This window comes from Prionailurus bengalensis, chromosome B1, assembly GCF_016509475.1.
Source record: "Prionailurus bengalensis isolate Pbe53 chromosome B1, Fcat_Pben_1.1_paternal_pri, whole genome shotgun sequence".
NCBI lineage: Eukaryota > Metazoa > Chordata > Mammalia > Carnivora > Felidae > Prionailurus > Prionailurus bengalensis.
Window position 1 is genome coordinate 80275524 of NC_057344.1, and position 17443 is coordinate 80292966.

General features: G+C 37.0%; 1 pseudogene; it reads left to right on the forward strand.

Moving 5' to 3' along the window:
• The first annotated feature begins 1004 nt into the window (after positions 1–1004).
• LOC122467876 lies at positions 1005–11441 on the forward strand (annotated as a pseudogene).
• The last annotated feature ends 6002 nt before the right edge of the window (positions 11442–17443 follow it).

Sequence of the window (17443 nt, forward strand, 5' to 3'; positions counted from 1 at the left end):
CACAGCTCATGAGTTTGAGCCCTGAGTCGGGCTCTGTGCTGACAGTTCAGAGCCTGGAGCCTGCTTTGGACTCTGTGTCTCCCTCTCTCTCTGCCCCTTCCCTTCCCCCACCAAATAAATAAACATTAAAAAAATTTAAAAAAAGATAATGTAATAGAGCAACCACTAAAAAAAACTGTACAAAGAGATATTTTAAAAAGTATAGGTAATTCAAAATGGATTCTTAAAAATGTTTAAGTAGTAGACAGGAAAGTAGAAACAAGAAAATGGAGAGGAAAAAAAACAGAGAAAATAAACAGAGAAGAAATATTTAAGTGACAGATTTAAGCCCTAGCAATAATTATATTAAGTATAAATGGCCTAATATGTCAATTAAATGAAAAGGATTGACTGATTGGATTAACAAACATGACCCAACTATATTCTATTAGAAATTCAATTATAACGATATATGCAGATGGAAAGTAAAAAGATAGAAAAAAAACATATCATGCAAGCATTTATCAAAGGAAAGCCAAATGGCTGCATTAATATCAAGTAAATTTGACTTTGGAACAAAGAAAAATATTAGAGACAGAAAAGGATATTATATAATGAGAAAAAAAGCCAATTCACCAAGAAGAAGCCAAAACCCAAGGTATCATTAAGGATACATTCTTTTCTGGGACACCTGGGTGGCTCAATCAGTTGAGCATCTGACTGTTGGTTTTGGCTCAGGTCATGGTCTTGTGGTTCACAGCATCAAGTTCTCTGTTGGGGTCTGTGCTGACAGCATGGAGCCTGCGTGGGATTCTCTCTCCTCTCTCTTTCTGCCCCTCCTCTGCTTGTGCATGCACTCTCTCTTTCAAAATACATAAACTTAAAGAAAATGGCTTTAGAAAAAAAGAAAAAAATGATATTTTCTTTTCTGTCATCCTACACATCTAATGCATCCTGTTTATTATATCTCCAAGATACATGTTAAATATATTGATTTTTCTTCATTTTTTCTAGAATCACTTATATCCAAAATGCTGTCATCTCCTACCAAGATTTCTACACTATCCTCTTTATTGACCTCCTTGTTTACACTCTTCTCCTACAAGAACTAGAGGAAGCTTTTAAAATTGTGAATCAACTTGTAATTTTTCTGTTTAAATGGCTTTTCATAAAATATGAATATAATAAAATATTTCAGTAGCATAAAATCCCAACCCCTTTCCAGGTCCAAAAAGCCCTATGCAATTGGATCTCTCCCTAACTTTCCAAACCCTATTTCCTACTTCTCTCCTATCTTCTCATTACACTTTATCCATAGTGGTATCCTTTTTAGGCTAAATAAGTGATTAATAGAGTGGGAGAAAAGATAGAAGTATTTTGAGGTATTTTGAGTATTTTGAGATAGGTGAACAAGTAAAGTGAGAGGGCAGAGGAAGAAAACATGAAAACTAGGAGATTATGGTGGGGGGAGAGATGTTTGCAATTCATATTTTTTGTCATGGGGCAGTGTTAGGTGAAAACAAGTTTCAAGAGTGTTGCCTATATGTGGATGGTGACTCATGAGGAGTGCTATTGAGAAGTTATTGGAATTGAGGATGTTAATAAAAACAGAGGCTAGAGTGTGGGATGTGTTAACTACATGGACATTGCTTTTTCCCAGTATGATGACAGGAAATGGAGTAAAGAAAAAAAAATGATGGGTACTCATGAAAATGAAGTTTATGGTTGGTATATTTACACCAAAGGTTTTTCTGCCTATAGAATTGAGAGATATCATTCAAATTAGTGAATGGTCTCTAAAAACAAAACAAAAAAAGGCTGGAGAAATATTGATCAAGTCTGAGTTTCCAACTCTTCTGTTTTAAGATTTGATGCAGGCCATGCCCTGCTGTTAGCACTACCCTTCAGTTGTCTTTTATTCAGTGTTCATTGTTTGCATTCTGAGATAGGTACTTTGGGGGATAATAAAATAGTCCCTGATTCTAAGGATCTAGATGTCCTAGATCAGGGAGGGTGCCAGCACGCTTAGGTGAGGACCCTCCTAAGTTTGCAAACATCTCAGACTTCTTATTGTATCCTTACATGGCAGAAGGGGTTGGATAGCTTTGTGTGGTCACTTTTATAAGAGCACTAATCCCATTCATGAGGTCTCTGCCCTTATGACCTAATTAGCTCCTAAAGGTCCCACTTCCTACTTCCTAATACCATCACCTTGGGGTTTGGATTTCAATATATGAGTTTTGGGAGGGATTCAGATCATAGCACCACTCTATTTTCTGTTTGTATGAATTTGGCTATCCTGGGTATTTCATATAAATGAAATAAAAATAGGTGACCTCTTGAGGCTTCTTTCACTTAGCATAATATTTTCAAGATTCATCCATGTTGTATCTGAATCAGTACTTCATTCCTTTTTATGGCTAATAACATTTCATTGTATGGACTGGTAAGGTAGGATTTATTTCTGCTAGTTTGAAATTTGTTTTCTACATGTTTTATGCATTTTTTTTATTCCTTTATTCTTCCTTTACTGTTTTTTGGTTAAATAGGTGTCTTCTAGTGTACCATTTTAATTCTCTTTTCATTTATTTTACTATTCTTTTGAGTTAGTTCCTTTGGTATTGCCCTGAGAATTACAATTAACACATGTAACAATCTAGTTTGGATCAATACTGACTTAATTACAGTAGCATGTCACAATTTTGTTGCTGTCTAATTGTGACCCCTTCCCCTTATTTGTACTACTATTTTTATCCAGATTACATCTTTTTACACTGTGTGCCTCTCAACACAGATTTACAATTGTTACTTTATGCAGTTTTCTTTTAAATCATACATTAGAAAAAAAGCTAAAAACAAGAAGATTGTACTTTTATATTTATCTATGTAATTACCTTTACCAGTATTCTTTCTTTCTTCATGTGGATTTGAGTTACTCTCTCATGTCTTTTTTTTTTTAATTTTTTTTCAATGTTTATTTATTTTTGGGACAGAGAGAGACAGAGCATGAATGGGGGAGGGGCAGAGAGAGAGGGAGACACAGAATCGGAAACAGCCTCCAGGCTCTGAGCCATCAGCCCAGAGCCTGACGCGGGGCTTGAACTCACGGACCGCGAGATCGTGACCTGGCTGAAGTCGGACACTTAACCAACTGCGCCACCCAGGCACCCCTCTCATGTCTTTTAATTTCAGCTTGAAGGACTCTAGTATTTGCAAGTAATGAATTCTTTTTTTAAAAAAAAAAATTAATGTTTATTTCTGAGAGACAGAGAGAGACAGAGCATGAGCAGGGGAGGGGCAGAGAGAGAGGGAGACACAGAATCTGAGTCAGGCCCCAGGCTCTGAGCTGTCGGCACAGAGCCCAATGCAGGGCTTGAACCCATGAGTTGGTGAGATCATGACCTGAGCTGAAGTCACACACTCAACCGACTGAGCCACCCAGGCACTCTGCAAGTAATGAATTCTTTTAGCTTTTCTTCACCTGGAAATGTATATCTCCTTTAGTTTTGAAGGATAGTTTTGCTGGGTGTAGATTTCTTGGTTGGCAGTATTTCTTTGAGCACTTAAAAAATTTTTTTTTTAATGTTTATTTTTGAGAGAGAGAGAGAGGAACAGAGTGCAAGGGTTAGAGAGAGAGGGAGACACAGAATCTGAATCAGGCTCCAGGCTCTGAGCTGTCAGTACAGTGCCTGAAGTGGGGCTCCAACTCACAGACCAGGAGATAATGACCTGAGCTGAAGTCAGACACTTAACCAACTGAGCCACCCAGGTGCCCCGTTTCTTTGAGCACTTTTAATATGTCATTCCCGTTGTCTTCTGGTCTTCATGGTTTCTGATAATTGGCTGTGAATATTACTGGTATTGTTTGTATGTGATTAGCAATTTTGCTCTTGCTCTTTTCAAGATTTTCTCTTTCTTTATCTCTTTCAACAAGTTGATTGTGATATGTGTAGGTATGGCTTTCTTTGAGTTTATCCTGCTTGGATGTCATTGAGCTTCTTGTAAGAGTAGATTTTTAATCATGTTTATGAGATTTTTACCATTATTTTTCAAATAATCTTTCCTCCCCTTTCTTTTTCTCCTTTCCTTATTGGTTTCCTGATACATATATGTTGATACACTTGATATTGTCTCCTAAGCTTCTGAGGCTCTGTTCATTTTTCCTCTTTTATTTATTTTTATTTTTTATTATTTTTATTCCTGTTCCTCATACTGAATAATCTCAACCAACTATATTCAAGTTTGCTGATTTTTTTCTTCCCCCTTGGTCAAATTTGCTGCTGAGTCTCATTAGGAAATATTTCATTTCAATTATTGTATCCTTTTTTTAAAAGTTTATTTATTTTAATAGAAGGAGAGGCAGAGAGAGACAGAGAGAGAGAATTCCAAGTAGGCTCTGCACTGGCAGCACAGAGCCTGACATGGTGCTTGATCTCATGAACTGTGAGATCATGACCTGAGCCAAACCAAGAGTCAGGCGCTTAACCCACTAAGCCACTCAGGTGCCCCAATTATTATATCCTTAACTCTAGAATTTGTGTGGGTGTATGTTTAAAATAATTTCTTTCTTTCTAGTTCTACTTTGTGTTTGGTGACATCATTCTTTTACTTTCCTTTGTTCTTCAAGCATATTTTTCTTTACTTGTTTGAACATAACTCAGATAACTTCCTAAAAGTCATTGTGTAGTAAGTCCAGTGTCTGGTCTTCCTTGGGGACAATATTTTTGTTGATTGCTTCCTTTCCTGTGTATAGGCCCTATTTTCTTGTTTCTTTTCTCATCTAGTAATTTTTTTTGGAAACTGTATATTTGTTAAGATTTTATTTTTTTAAATTTTTAAATTTTTTAATTTTTTTATTAAAAAATTTAAGTTTACATATTTATTTTGAGAGAGAGTGAGCATGAATGAGGAAGGAGCAGAGAGTGAGGGAGAGAGAGAATCAGAAGCAGGCTCTGTGCGCTGTCAGTGTGGGCCCTGATCTCAGGAACCTTGAGATCATGACCTGAGATGAAGTCAAGAGTCCGCTGCTTAACTGACTGAGCCTCTCAGGCACTCCAAGATTTTATTTTAATGTAATCTCTATACCGAATGTGGAGCTTGAACTCAAAACAGATTATGAGTCACATGCTGTACTAAGCCAGCCAGGTGCCCTGAAAACTATATTTTAAATATATAATATGGTTACTCTAGGCATCAGATTCTCCTCCTTCCCCATGGTTGTTTATTTTCTTAGTGTCTTTTCTGAACTAATTCTATAAAGTCTGTATTTTTTGTCATGTATGGTCATGAAAGTCTTTATTTGGTTACCTTAATAGTCAGCTAATGATTAGACAGAATTTTTTTTTTTTTATTTTAGAGAAAGAGTGAATAGGGGAGAGGGACAGAAGGAGAGAGAGAATCTTTTTTTTTTTTTTTTAATTTATTTTTGAGAGAGAGAGCGTGAGCAGGGGATGGGCAAAGAGAGAGACACAGAATCTGAAGCAGGCTCTAGGCTTTAAGACCTTCTCAGATCTTTCCTGAGCATGTTACAGTGTTGGATATATACATAGCCCTATGCATTGTGTGGGCTTCTAGATTCTCAGAAATATGTTGGGAGATTTTCAGTGCCCCTATGGGCATCTTGTACCCCAGCATTTCATTTTGTTTATTAAAACTGTGATCCATTGCTTCATACAGCCATAAAGTTAATTAATTCTCTCTAATTGTTTTTGACAGAAACTCCTAGGGAAAAAGTTTGTACACTGAGTTAGCTCTGAGTCAGGGAAAAAAACACAACCTTGAGTGTGGAGATTTCCATGGAACCATGAGACAGGGCAAATAATGACAATGCTCGGGAAATGAGGCTTTAAAGGAGTTCCACTCTCATTTTCCCCCCTCTGGTGGCTATCAGGCTATTGGTCTGTGCTGTGATTGCAGGTTGTCGGTTTTCACCATGATTGCAGGCTTTGGTTTTTAAAGCTGTCTCAGAGCTACAGAGAGGAAGATCAGAATAGGACAGGAGAAAATGCTTCAAAGGATATTCTTTTTTTTTTTAACTAAAATTCTGCATTTTTTCTTGAATAAAATGCACCCTGGATTGCTGTAGACCTTTGGTTAATTTCCAGAATTCCAAAAAAGTTGATTCTGACAATTTTTGCTATTTTTTTATTGTTACTTTTATGGGGGAGAGAATTTTATGCTACTGTGCTATATTATTTTATGCTTTATTGTGCTATTTTTGCTGACATCATCCTTCCAAAGATCTTATCGTATAGACTATGTAACATGCTCTGATTGGTGTTCATTTGAAAATCTATGTGTAACATATTACATTCTCTAAGATTATTTTCTTCAGCTGATTCTTTAAGACACAGAGTCAGGGGGCCGCTTAGTTAAGCATCCAACTTCTGCTTAGGTCATGATCTCACGGTCCATGAGTTCGAACCCTGTGTCGGGCTCTGTGCTGGCAGCTTGGAGCCTGGAACCTGCTTCAGATTCTGTGTCTCCCTCTCTCACTGCCCTTCCCACACTTGCACTCTGTCTCTCTCTCAAAAATAAACATTAAAAAAAAAAAGACAAAGATTCAGAAGAAGGCAGTTATTGGGAAATGTGTGCTATGTCCATAATGACCAATAAGATGTAGAAGACTACTAAAAGAAAATTGAATGTTTTTATTCAGTTTTCAAAAGTAAAGTGAATGAATGTCTGGAAAACTATTTCAAGCAGTTCTGGTTTCTATTTGTTACGAAGTCAATAATGGTAGTAGAGATATGCACATAATATAAAATTGGAGCCTTTTAAAGAAATAGGCTGCAGAAAAGAAAATTTATCTTTGATTAATGAATTTATAGAAGTTGTTTTCTCAAAGGCTAATACAGGCTAAAAATATAAACAGAAGTGAAAGTTATATTAAAATTTTCCTGCCTTTTGTTGTCATTGCTTTAAGAAAACTGAACAGAGCGGTAGCAATGAAATTAAAATTTAGAAATTGCTTCATACCTGAATATAAAATATGGCAAAATTTAGATTTAGTAGGATTTGGCCCAGTTTGATACATTGTTTAATCAGAAGAACCATGATTTGACCAAGAGTATGAGGGAATACCTGTTTCTACACATTTTTTTCCATTAGCAGGCCAAGATTTTATGGGCTATAAGTTGAATAAAAATTAGAAATTACTTTATTGCTAATTAAAAGGAGATATTCAAATCCTAGGTCCAATACTTTAGCAATGATCCAGGCCCCTGACAAGATTTGACTTTCCCCAAGAATCATAGGAAATTGTGATGTTCTAAGTCTGACTCTGTGATCTAAATCTGAACTGCTTTTAGTTGTTGAAAATGAATTTGGCCTCTTTGTTTAATTTTGGTCAGCTGTGTTTTGTATTATTTTATGTATGCATGCATGCATTTTGAGAGACAAAAATTGGCAAGATTTTTAAGTTTCTACTTTTTGTTACAATCAGACCCCTCAACTTAAGAGTTCTAAAATAAATTAATGTCAGCATGAAGGATGAAAATGTAGCAGGTCACATGCACTTAAAGTTTATTATGCTAGGTTGGGATGGTTGAAATTATCCATTAAAAAGTAAAACAAAGAAGACTACACTGTGCATGGTGCCTCCCAGTTGGAGGACTAGGGAAGATATACATGGACAAGGCTGGTGGCAGTGAGGACATCAAAGGAATGGAAGAATGGAAGAGAGATGTTTAAGAAGGTGAAAACCCAACATTTGTAATCTCTTTTTTCTCTGCCTAATGTAGTTCATCTAGATCGTAAAATTTTATGGCTTTCTGCCATAAAGGTAAAACAACAACAACAACAACAACAACAACAACAACAACAAAATACCACCCAAACCACAAAACCCTCTTTAAGTTATAGGTGGTTTTGAGAATACTAGTTTCTGTTTTGGGTCAAGAGTGATCAAATAGAGCTCTATGTTGCCAATGTTCTTTGAAGGTGGTGAAGCTGTCAAATGTTTACTTGATGTCTCTGGACCACTTTAAGTTGGGAAGCCCAGGTATATGACACAGGAGAAGGAAAGAAGTTGTCATTGGAGTATATACAAGCTTTTGCAGGCAGGGGAAATTCAGACCTGACCTTGAATAGCTCCAGAGAGTGGTGTTTTAAAAAAATCTTGAAGTTTGAAGGGCGCCTGGGTGGCTCAGTCAGTTGAGTGTCCGACTCTTGATTTCAGGTCAAGTCATGATCTTACGGTTAGTCAGATTGTGCCCCGCATTGGGCTCTGTGCTGACAGCGTGGAGCCTGTCTTCCTCTCACCTTTTACTCCTCCCCCACTCATTCTCTCTCTCCCCCCAAAATAAATAAACTTAAAAAAATTGTTTAAAAACATCCTGAAGGTTGATATATAAGAAAAGGAAACTTGGCAGAAGTTATTAGAAGTTTTGGGTCCATAAAAAAGACTGGTAGAGGGAAATTTATGCAACTGGGTGTGTGTGTTTCCTGGTTGGGAATTTTTATAACTAGGGATAAAGCCATTTTACCTTTATTTGAAGGTAGACTGGGGGCCCAGAATGAAAGAAGATACCAGGAGAGAAATAATTTTAACTGTATTCCTGAGATAGAGAGGATCGTCCCTGTCTTCCTCTGTTCATTCCTTCATTCCTTCCCTTTCCCTCCCTCCCTCCCTCTTTCCTTCCCGTTTCCTCTCTTTTTCCTTCTTTCAACTTGTTGAGCACATGCTGTCCTAGTGATGTACTTATACATAACTTACTATCATCCAATATGTGTTTACTACTATGGTAGATGTTTCAGAGTGCAGTAGGAGGGACTATGCGTGACTGGGGAATGTACTGTTACATGAAAAAAGGATGGGGTTTGGAGTCAGAAAAATCTGTGTGACATTTAGATTCTACATCTTCCTAGTTATGTAGCCTTTAATGAGTTATCTCTAACATTTTTTATCTGTTCATTTTGGAACATCAGTATTTATTGAGTACTTACTATATACACAGTACAGGATGCATATTATTTTAGTTGATCTTTACAAGAGCACTGTGAAAAAGAAATTTTATCCTCTTTTTTCTGATAAAGAAATGGAGGAGGAAGTTCTGTCCCTTTTCCAAGGACACACAGCTGTTTTATTATTAAAATACGGTAAGGCCAACAGATCAAATGATGATTGCTGTTGAAAACATAGTTCCTTATACTCACAGATCCCAAGAGGAAGGGGCCCACCACACCAGGGCAGGGGTGGGGATAGGGTGGTGGGGCACCTGGGGAAGCACTGGAGTCAGTCAGGAGATGGAGGGAAAGGAGGAAAGTGTAGGCAAGAGCCTTTCTTGCCATTTCCATCAGAGAAACAGTAGAGGCAGGCGAAACAGGTTTAGGATTGGCTAGTTTGAGTAATTCTAGTGGGCTTTGGACTTTGTGTGCTGCTCTAAATTGTTTTGGTACCTGGCCCTGGGAATGATTAGGGAGTGGTTAAGGGTGTGGACCCTGGGTGGTTGGTTTGCATTTGAAAAGCATACTGTTGTTTACTGTCTCTAGGAATTGGCTAACCTTGGGAAGGAGGGGCACCTGGGTGGCTCAGTCAGTTAGGTGTCCAGCTTCCGCTCAGGTCATTATCTCATGGTCCATGAGTTTGAGCCCTGGGTTGGCCTCTGTGCTGACAGCTTGGAGCCTAGCGCCTGCTTCAGAATCTGTATCTCCCTCTCTCTCTGCCCCTACCCTGCTCATGCTCTATCTGTCTCTCAAAAAAAAAAAAAAAAAAACATTAAAAAAAATCCAGCATTGAGACAGAACTCAAGAACACAGTGCAGCAGAGATCACAGAGAAAAGCAGAACTCTTTGACAGTGAAAAGCCAGTTTGCTGTGGTTGCTCCCACTACAGTGGGATATACAGTGGAAATCAGTAATTATGGATGGGATCAGTCAGGTAAGTTTGTGAAATTCTACCTTACGTAAACTGCAGTTCAAGTCCCTGCTGAGAATGTGCAGGTGCATTTCACAGAAAGGTCCTTTGATCTTTGGTAAAGAATCTAAATGGGAAGAATGAGTCCATGATTGTGAACAATCTCTTGAAACCCGTCTCTGTGGAAAGCAGAGCAAAAAAAGATACAGTTCTTAAGTAGAAAGAAAGCAGAAAACATGCAATAGGACTGCCTTGACTTAGGTTGAAAAAGAACGCAAAGAGAAAGAAAAGCCCTCCCATGATGCTGAAACAGCGAGAGACTGATGAACGTTCTAAAGAAAGTTTATGAAGATCGAGATGAATGAAGTGGACCATTAATACAGCCTGGGTAGAATCGAGAGAGAAGCAAGCCAAAGGAGACACAGATTTTTGAGGCTTTAAAGTCATTTTTGGGAATTGTGATGTGGAAATATTGATGTTTCTAATAAGGGGGTATTGGTGAGCTGTGCAGATAAATTTGACAGATGACTACTTACCCAGCCTTCTTCTAAGTAAAGACACTGAATTCTCTCATTTCCTCCTGGAGGATTTATTTAAATAAAATAGGCTTATTAAACATTTCCTCCAAAGATGGTTTCCTCAGTAATCTGGGCATTTTGTTCAAGAAACAGTAACATTGCATTCTTCTGTGAGATGTAAAAAAGCAAGGCTTGTGGCAAGATAATGCTACATTGTGTGTATTTTTGTTCAGCAAGACTTAGAAAACAAAAGTTATTGTTTGCCTATAAGTTCCTGATATCAGCTCCCACCAAATGTAAGAATAAGTAAAAATAAAACCTGAATTTTTGCATAAATTGCAAATTTGAAAAAAAAATTTCTTGAAGTAAAAGGAAGTTTCTTGCCCTGCTTCTTTTGAGGTCGCTTCAGGCCAGCGCAGATAGACTTAGCCCTTAGAGGGAAGGTGAACAGGGAAGCTGGAGCCCTGTTGCACCTTTGTTCTACTTGGTTGCTCCCTATTTCCTCTGTCACAGCGGCTGCGCTGTCCTGTGTCCAGATGTTGTCCATTTAGTGGACAACCTTTGTCCAGATGTTGGAAGGTAAGCATGATGCAGGAATTAAGAAATGGGACCTCACTTACACCGTACCTTGGGGACAGAACTGCTAGTTCTGAAAAGCTAGTGCTTTTTCTGAATTCAGGAACCATCACCCCAGAATTGGCTTACAGACAAAAATAACTAGGAGAACCTGTTTTTAATTAACTCAACAAATTAATTGCCTCTTTACACATGTAGTTCTGAATTGTTTACTAATATATGACATTCCTGAAATTTCACAAGCTCTCTTTAAATAGCACACTGTTATTTTCAAGCACTGTTGAAGAACTCAGTGAAAATCCATTGTTGCTTATGAAAATAGATTCTATATTATTTGCCGCAACTTGATTTGCTATATGTGAGTATAGCTTAAATCCACGTTTAGTTGAAGAGGACTTTATTGGCAATACAAACCCTAGTAAATAGTGATTTTTTTTCTAGTTTTAATTCATAAAGTAGTAAGTTTATACCATTTTTATGAGTGTGAAAATAAATATGTTGTTTTTTTGAAATACATGACAGTTGATTTTTTTGAAGATATCTTTCTCTAGAAAATTTGGAATCTCTACAATGAAAACTGCAGGAAAATGAATATATTTTCCCTTACGATGATAAAAGGTAGATTTTAGAATGGAAATAGCAGGGTTTCACTAAATGAATCTTGGCTAGAAGATGGAGAAGATTTTCCAAGATGACGATGATTAAAGACAAATATCAGAGTCAATACAACAGACTCTTAAAATGAAATCAGGTTCTTAGGGCAACAGAAACATTTGAACGCTAGAGTCAAGGATTGACAACCAGTGTGGTGTGAGTTATATTTATTCTTTGAGGTTGAAATATCTGATTTCAGTCAAGAGTCACTATTGTTTAGAACAAATTCTGTTTTGCTAAGATCACTCCCTTAGTATTTAATCAAAGAAAGGCCAGAAGAAAATTTGCTTTTTTGCAATATTCTCTTGTAGGAACCACTTTAGAAGGGACTCAGCATCCTGTCTTATAGAGAATTCACTTGGTGGGTGATAGGACTTGTAAGCTGAAAAAAACAATTGTCTTGCTGTACTAAAGTGACTGTTCCCTTTAAATACAGTTGAATGATGATTTACTCCAAGAATATACTTGAAGTGTAGTTGAATTTTGTGTTGGCACATCGCCCTCTTTGGAAAGATTGCAATTAAGGGCCGATCCTCCATCCTCCAGTCAAATGTTTGACTGCCTCAAACATTTGCTTCAGTTTTAAGCCCAACTTGAGTCTCATTTAAGATTGGAGTTGTTGGGTTGAGTTTGGGTACTGTCTTTCTCACATGTATGGTTTTGCTGGTGGTTTAGTGTTTCCAGAATATGGATGGACTTCTATCTGGAAAGAGAATATTCGCCTTGATTTTTTGGATCCAGCAGACTGAGAAAAAAGAGGAAAAATGGGAGCGATTCAGATAGATTGATGCAAGGGGAACTTGCTTCTCATTACTCATTGCCTGACTCCCAGGATTAGGCTATTCTATTGTTTTCTGTTTTAGACCACGATGGTCTTTATAAATTTAAGACATATGTGGTAATTCTTTGTAGTCCCTCAGAAACATCCAACTAAAAGGTTTTAATCAACCTCCAGAAGTTTTAGAAATGTTCTTGTGTAGTTTTACATTACGTGGGTCAGTGAACAGGGAATCTCAGTTTGGAGTCTCTCTCTTGATGACGAGGGCCCCTCAAACCAATCCCAGTGTTTTGTTTCTCATTTGGATGCCTTTGATTCTGTAAGGACAATTCATATTTATGCTCTAGATAATAAAATCATGTATTAGAATCCTCCCAAAGGTATCTGACCTTCAGGGGTACTGAAGTGTCCTCGTTCATTGCAATTAGCTACACATCTGTGATGCGTGCCATCAGCTTTGGAACTTAGAGAATGACAGAGATGTTGCCTAGGGGCAGCACTGACCGCCTAGTGAGAGAGATAATATAAATGCTGTGGATCTGTAGGTTAATGTCAAACCTTCTGTGGAGACTGACAGGGACCACAGCATCAATGGCCACTCTCCCTCGGTAACCGCAGCCCAACTCCACCCTAACATCCTCCTGAGGGGTCCTGGGAAGAAGAACATAACTTGGGGGACATTTTGGATTAGGAACCTCATCCAAGGAAAGCTCACCTATTCTTCTTACTTTGGCAAAGTTGGGAAGATGCACTAATATGACCTGACTCCCTACCCTGCCCCCTTTTTTCATGGTGTTCTCATTTGTTATTCTCTCCAGATTTCCTCTCCTGTGACATTAAATCCTGCCATTCTGGCACCCACTAATTTTTCCATGCTGTTCGACACACAGGAACTTTGTTCTGAGGGACGTTAGTGTCCAATGTCACCCTGACTGGTGAACCTGTTCTTTCACCCCTTTAAATCTTACTTTTACTAGGTTGGTTAAGTACACTTGATGTGTATGATTCAGTAAACACAGAGTTTGTTAATGCCTCTACCTTGTTAGATCTTTCAAGTCATTCAGAACAGTGCGAACAATAGGGTTTAGAACTCGGGAGGCTAGCGATGCAATAAATCCAAATTGCATTTCCTTGTGCTTCATTCAGATAGAAATAAGTGGATTCGTGTGGTCAGTGATATTTTTCTGCCTTGTATGGTGCAGTCATTTGAGGGGAATATTGTCCTCCCTATAAACGTATGTACTCTCTCTGAGTGCATGAGAAGGCATACATAATTTTTAGACAGAATGCTGTTTCAGTTTTTATTATGCCTTTCCTTATAGCTAACCTATTGTTTTAAGACAAAGAGAAGACTAGCCGTACTATTTGGAAAGACATTTTCACAGGCATTGCTCTTGGGAACGTAAATTGGTACAAAATTTCTGGAAGGCCATTCAGCAATATATTTTCAAAGCCTTAAAAAGCTCATACTCTTTGAACTCAATAATTTCACTGTTTTGAATTTACTCTAAAGAGAAAAAAAATCACAAATATGCAGAAAGATTTATATTCCAGGGTTGTTCATGTCAGAATTAATAAGGGTGAAACATTGGATACCCTCTATGTGTCCAACAATTGAGAATGATTAAATAAATTATGGCACATATATATGATGAAATATGTTTATGCATTTAAAGTCCTATTTATATGTTAAAACTCAAAAGAATAACCAACTCCTAATAATAGTTGTTTCTTGGTAGTGTGTGGGAAAATTTTATTTCTTTCATTCTATGTTTACTTATTTTACAACTTTTTCTGTCTTGAGTATTTATTGGTTTTTAAGTGAGGAAATTAGTGTAAAAATTAAAATAAGGAAAAGTTTTTGTTCTAATTATTCTCAATCCAAACCATTAACTACATTACTAACTTGAATTTTTCAGGGATTGATTTTTCATCTTTTTGATTATCTAAGAATTTTATTTCTTTTTCTTTTTTCATTCCTAAGCTCAGCTTCTATTGATCTCACTGTTTATTAGCCCTGTGATTCAAAGTGAATGAATAAGGACAAGAGAAAGCAGATTTCCAGAACCTTCCTATGGGCCTGATTTGAATATAGTCTGGATAATAAGAAGTAAGGAAAAATCTTTTTGCTAATAAAACTTTTTTAAATGATTTGTTTTTGTAGAGGTTAAGTGTTGATGTTTTATGAGCATCAGCAGCAAAGCTTCTGACTGGCTTCTGGTTCTTTGTCTTTTCTAAAAGAGAATGTAGGAGCAGAATATGTGTGGGCAGAATATCAAAATGGCTTTCTGCTAGGTAAGGGTAACTACCAGAGGGCTTCTTCTTCCTAGAGGAGCCCAAGGGAGAAGAGCTGTTGACTTGACACAAGGGCTTATATATGTATGTATGTGTGTGTGTGTATATATATATATTTTTTTCCCCCTAGCCTCTAACCTAGTCTCTTCTAAAAGTTTCTCAGCCACATATTTGATATGCTTGAATATTTAAAAGATTTCAACTATAGAGTCATGAGCAAGAAATTTACTTCAACTATCTGCTCCATATGATGATGATGGTGGGCTTGAAAGTTATATCCATATGTTTGGTGGAAAGAATCAAGTTCTTACACATGTATAGTCTACTTGGTAGGTATACAGAATGTTCTGTTTCTATATTAACATAGTCAATAGCATGGGCCTTTTTATATTTTGTTGTTAGCCTAGAACAATGGAAAAGGAAATATAACAGATTATACAAGGGCACATGCATCCCAGGTTTGGCTTTTATCTTTTTAAATGTCTGATGGTTAGAAACTTTTCCTTTAATGACCTTTATGTAAGCTGAAATGAGTTTATTTGCATCTCATTAATTAGCCCGAGAAGTTGTTCTTGATTGCTGTAGTGCTCAAAGCTTAAAATTGTTTTATTAAAGTTGGAGAGTTTGAAAAGAGCCTTTCAACTTCTCCTTCGTCACCACACTCTTCAATTATGATTACATCGAATCTATGCTGGATGAACAAACTTTTAGGCATTTACAGGGAAATGAAATTATTCTAGGAAAAGCACTCTGGCCCATCAAGGTCCATTCAGGTACCATGTCTTAAAAGTACACTGGCCACTACATCAGATCCATAATGAGACAAAGCTCATGCACTCAGGGCAAGCATTGACTCCATTCTGAGTGAGTACATTGCTGTAATAAATTTTAGAAAGCATTTAGATTGCTTATTATTGAGTAGTCTGTGTTGGGATGATTTGCAAGAGGCCTCTGGAATGTGGGTAGCTTCTTATGCATTCACTCAGAAACATAAATGTTTTCTTTTCTTTTCTTTTTCTAATTAAGAAAGTAAGTGATACTCATTGTAGAAAATTTGGAAAATCTACACAGGTTCTAAAAAGGAAAGTGAAAATTGCCTGCAATCCCTAAACATAGAGGTAAATATTGTTAGTATTCTGTTTTTTTCTAGTCCCTTTCCCCTTGCATATTTTTATGTTTAACATAGTTGAGATCTTTAAGTATTATGGTTTGCTTTTTTTTTTTTTCATAAACATTATATCATGATTATTTCCTTTAGCTTTAAAAATTCTTCAGAAATCTGTTTTGGATGTGTACTATTTCATTAGAGAACCTTAAGAATTCCCTATTTTTGCACGCCTGGATTGTTAGTAGGTGTTAATTATTATAAATAATGATGTATTGAACATCTTGTGCATACATTTTTGCTCATGCACTTAACTAGTTCTTTAGGGCAGAATTTTTGAAGTGGAATTCATGATACATTTAAATGGTACATTTTCAAAGTTTTAAATTCTTATCATCTCAGCTATAATATGTGTATTTCTCTTTTATAGCAAATCAGATTTATTTACTGGGAAATGATGAGGCTGAAAGTGGAATGATTGTAAAAGCTTATAACATAAGAATTTAGACTTTTTGTTCTGAGCTCCTGGTTAGCCAAAATGGTGCAGACTCTTGGCCACGTCACTTCAGCTGTCTATGCCTTAATTTCCTCCTGTAGATTAAATAATACCACTCTTTTTCTTGTTGCCTTTTTATACAGTCTTCAAGTAGGCTAATTGACAAGAATTTGTAAAGTACTTTGAAAATGTTAAAAGTGCTATGGAAGAGAAAAACCAATGACAACCTGGTGGTTTATTTTGCGTTCGTGTACCACAGTCAGATGTTTGGACCTCTAGTTGTTAGAGGCTTGGCTAGGAAAGCAGGAGACAATGAGACTGGCCAAAGTAGCACTAACTGTTCAGTATAATTTCAAAGGTATGCTAAGAGAAAGAAAGCTCAGCCAAGAATTTATGACTCGGTCAGAGGCAAAGTTGAGAGCTATCACCTGCTTCAAGGAGGACAGCTTTGGATGAGTTCATATATATGCATGGCACACTGCTGCAGTCTAACTTTATGACTTTTAATGACTCCGACCACCTAATCACTTGTGAAAGGATGTGCTGGAGTTTGCCTTCACTCAGCTTGACAAGGTGATGGGAGGCATATATCTTCCTTACATGAAAACACTTGTCAGTTGCATCATATTTGGTAAGACAAGCACCAATGTCACCTTGGGGGGAAAGAAAAGTAACTCAGCTGACATCCAATGCATATGAGTTTCCAATATGCTGCAACATAGCCTAATTTCAAGTGAAATATGCAAATACACCCTATTTTGTCTGTAGTTTTTATTTTCCTGATGCTTTCTCTAAGTGCCACATCTTCTGCTGATGGAAACATTGTGTAACTTCTTCTGAGCTGATGCATATTTAAATACGCAAGGCGAAGAATTTTCAGCCTTTGAGTAGAAGCAACATGGCAAACCAAATGCAAATCTCTCAGTCACCTGTTCTTGTTCGGTTTGTTTTTATTTTATTTTTGGGCTCAGACTGCCCTTATATAACCAGTTCGCTTTAGCTCAAACTGCTGAGTTTTAGATTTTTTATAGGTAGTAGGTCATTCGAGTGAAGTTGGGCTTCTTAGGGTTTAGGACTAAGCTACGTGGGCAGCAGAGATTTGACTGAGGGCAATTGTGATAATGAAGAAAAAAAAAGATCAAGGAGTTAGATCAGAAATTCATGTCTCTTTTTTATTCCTTTCACT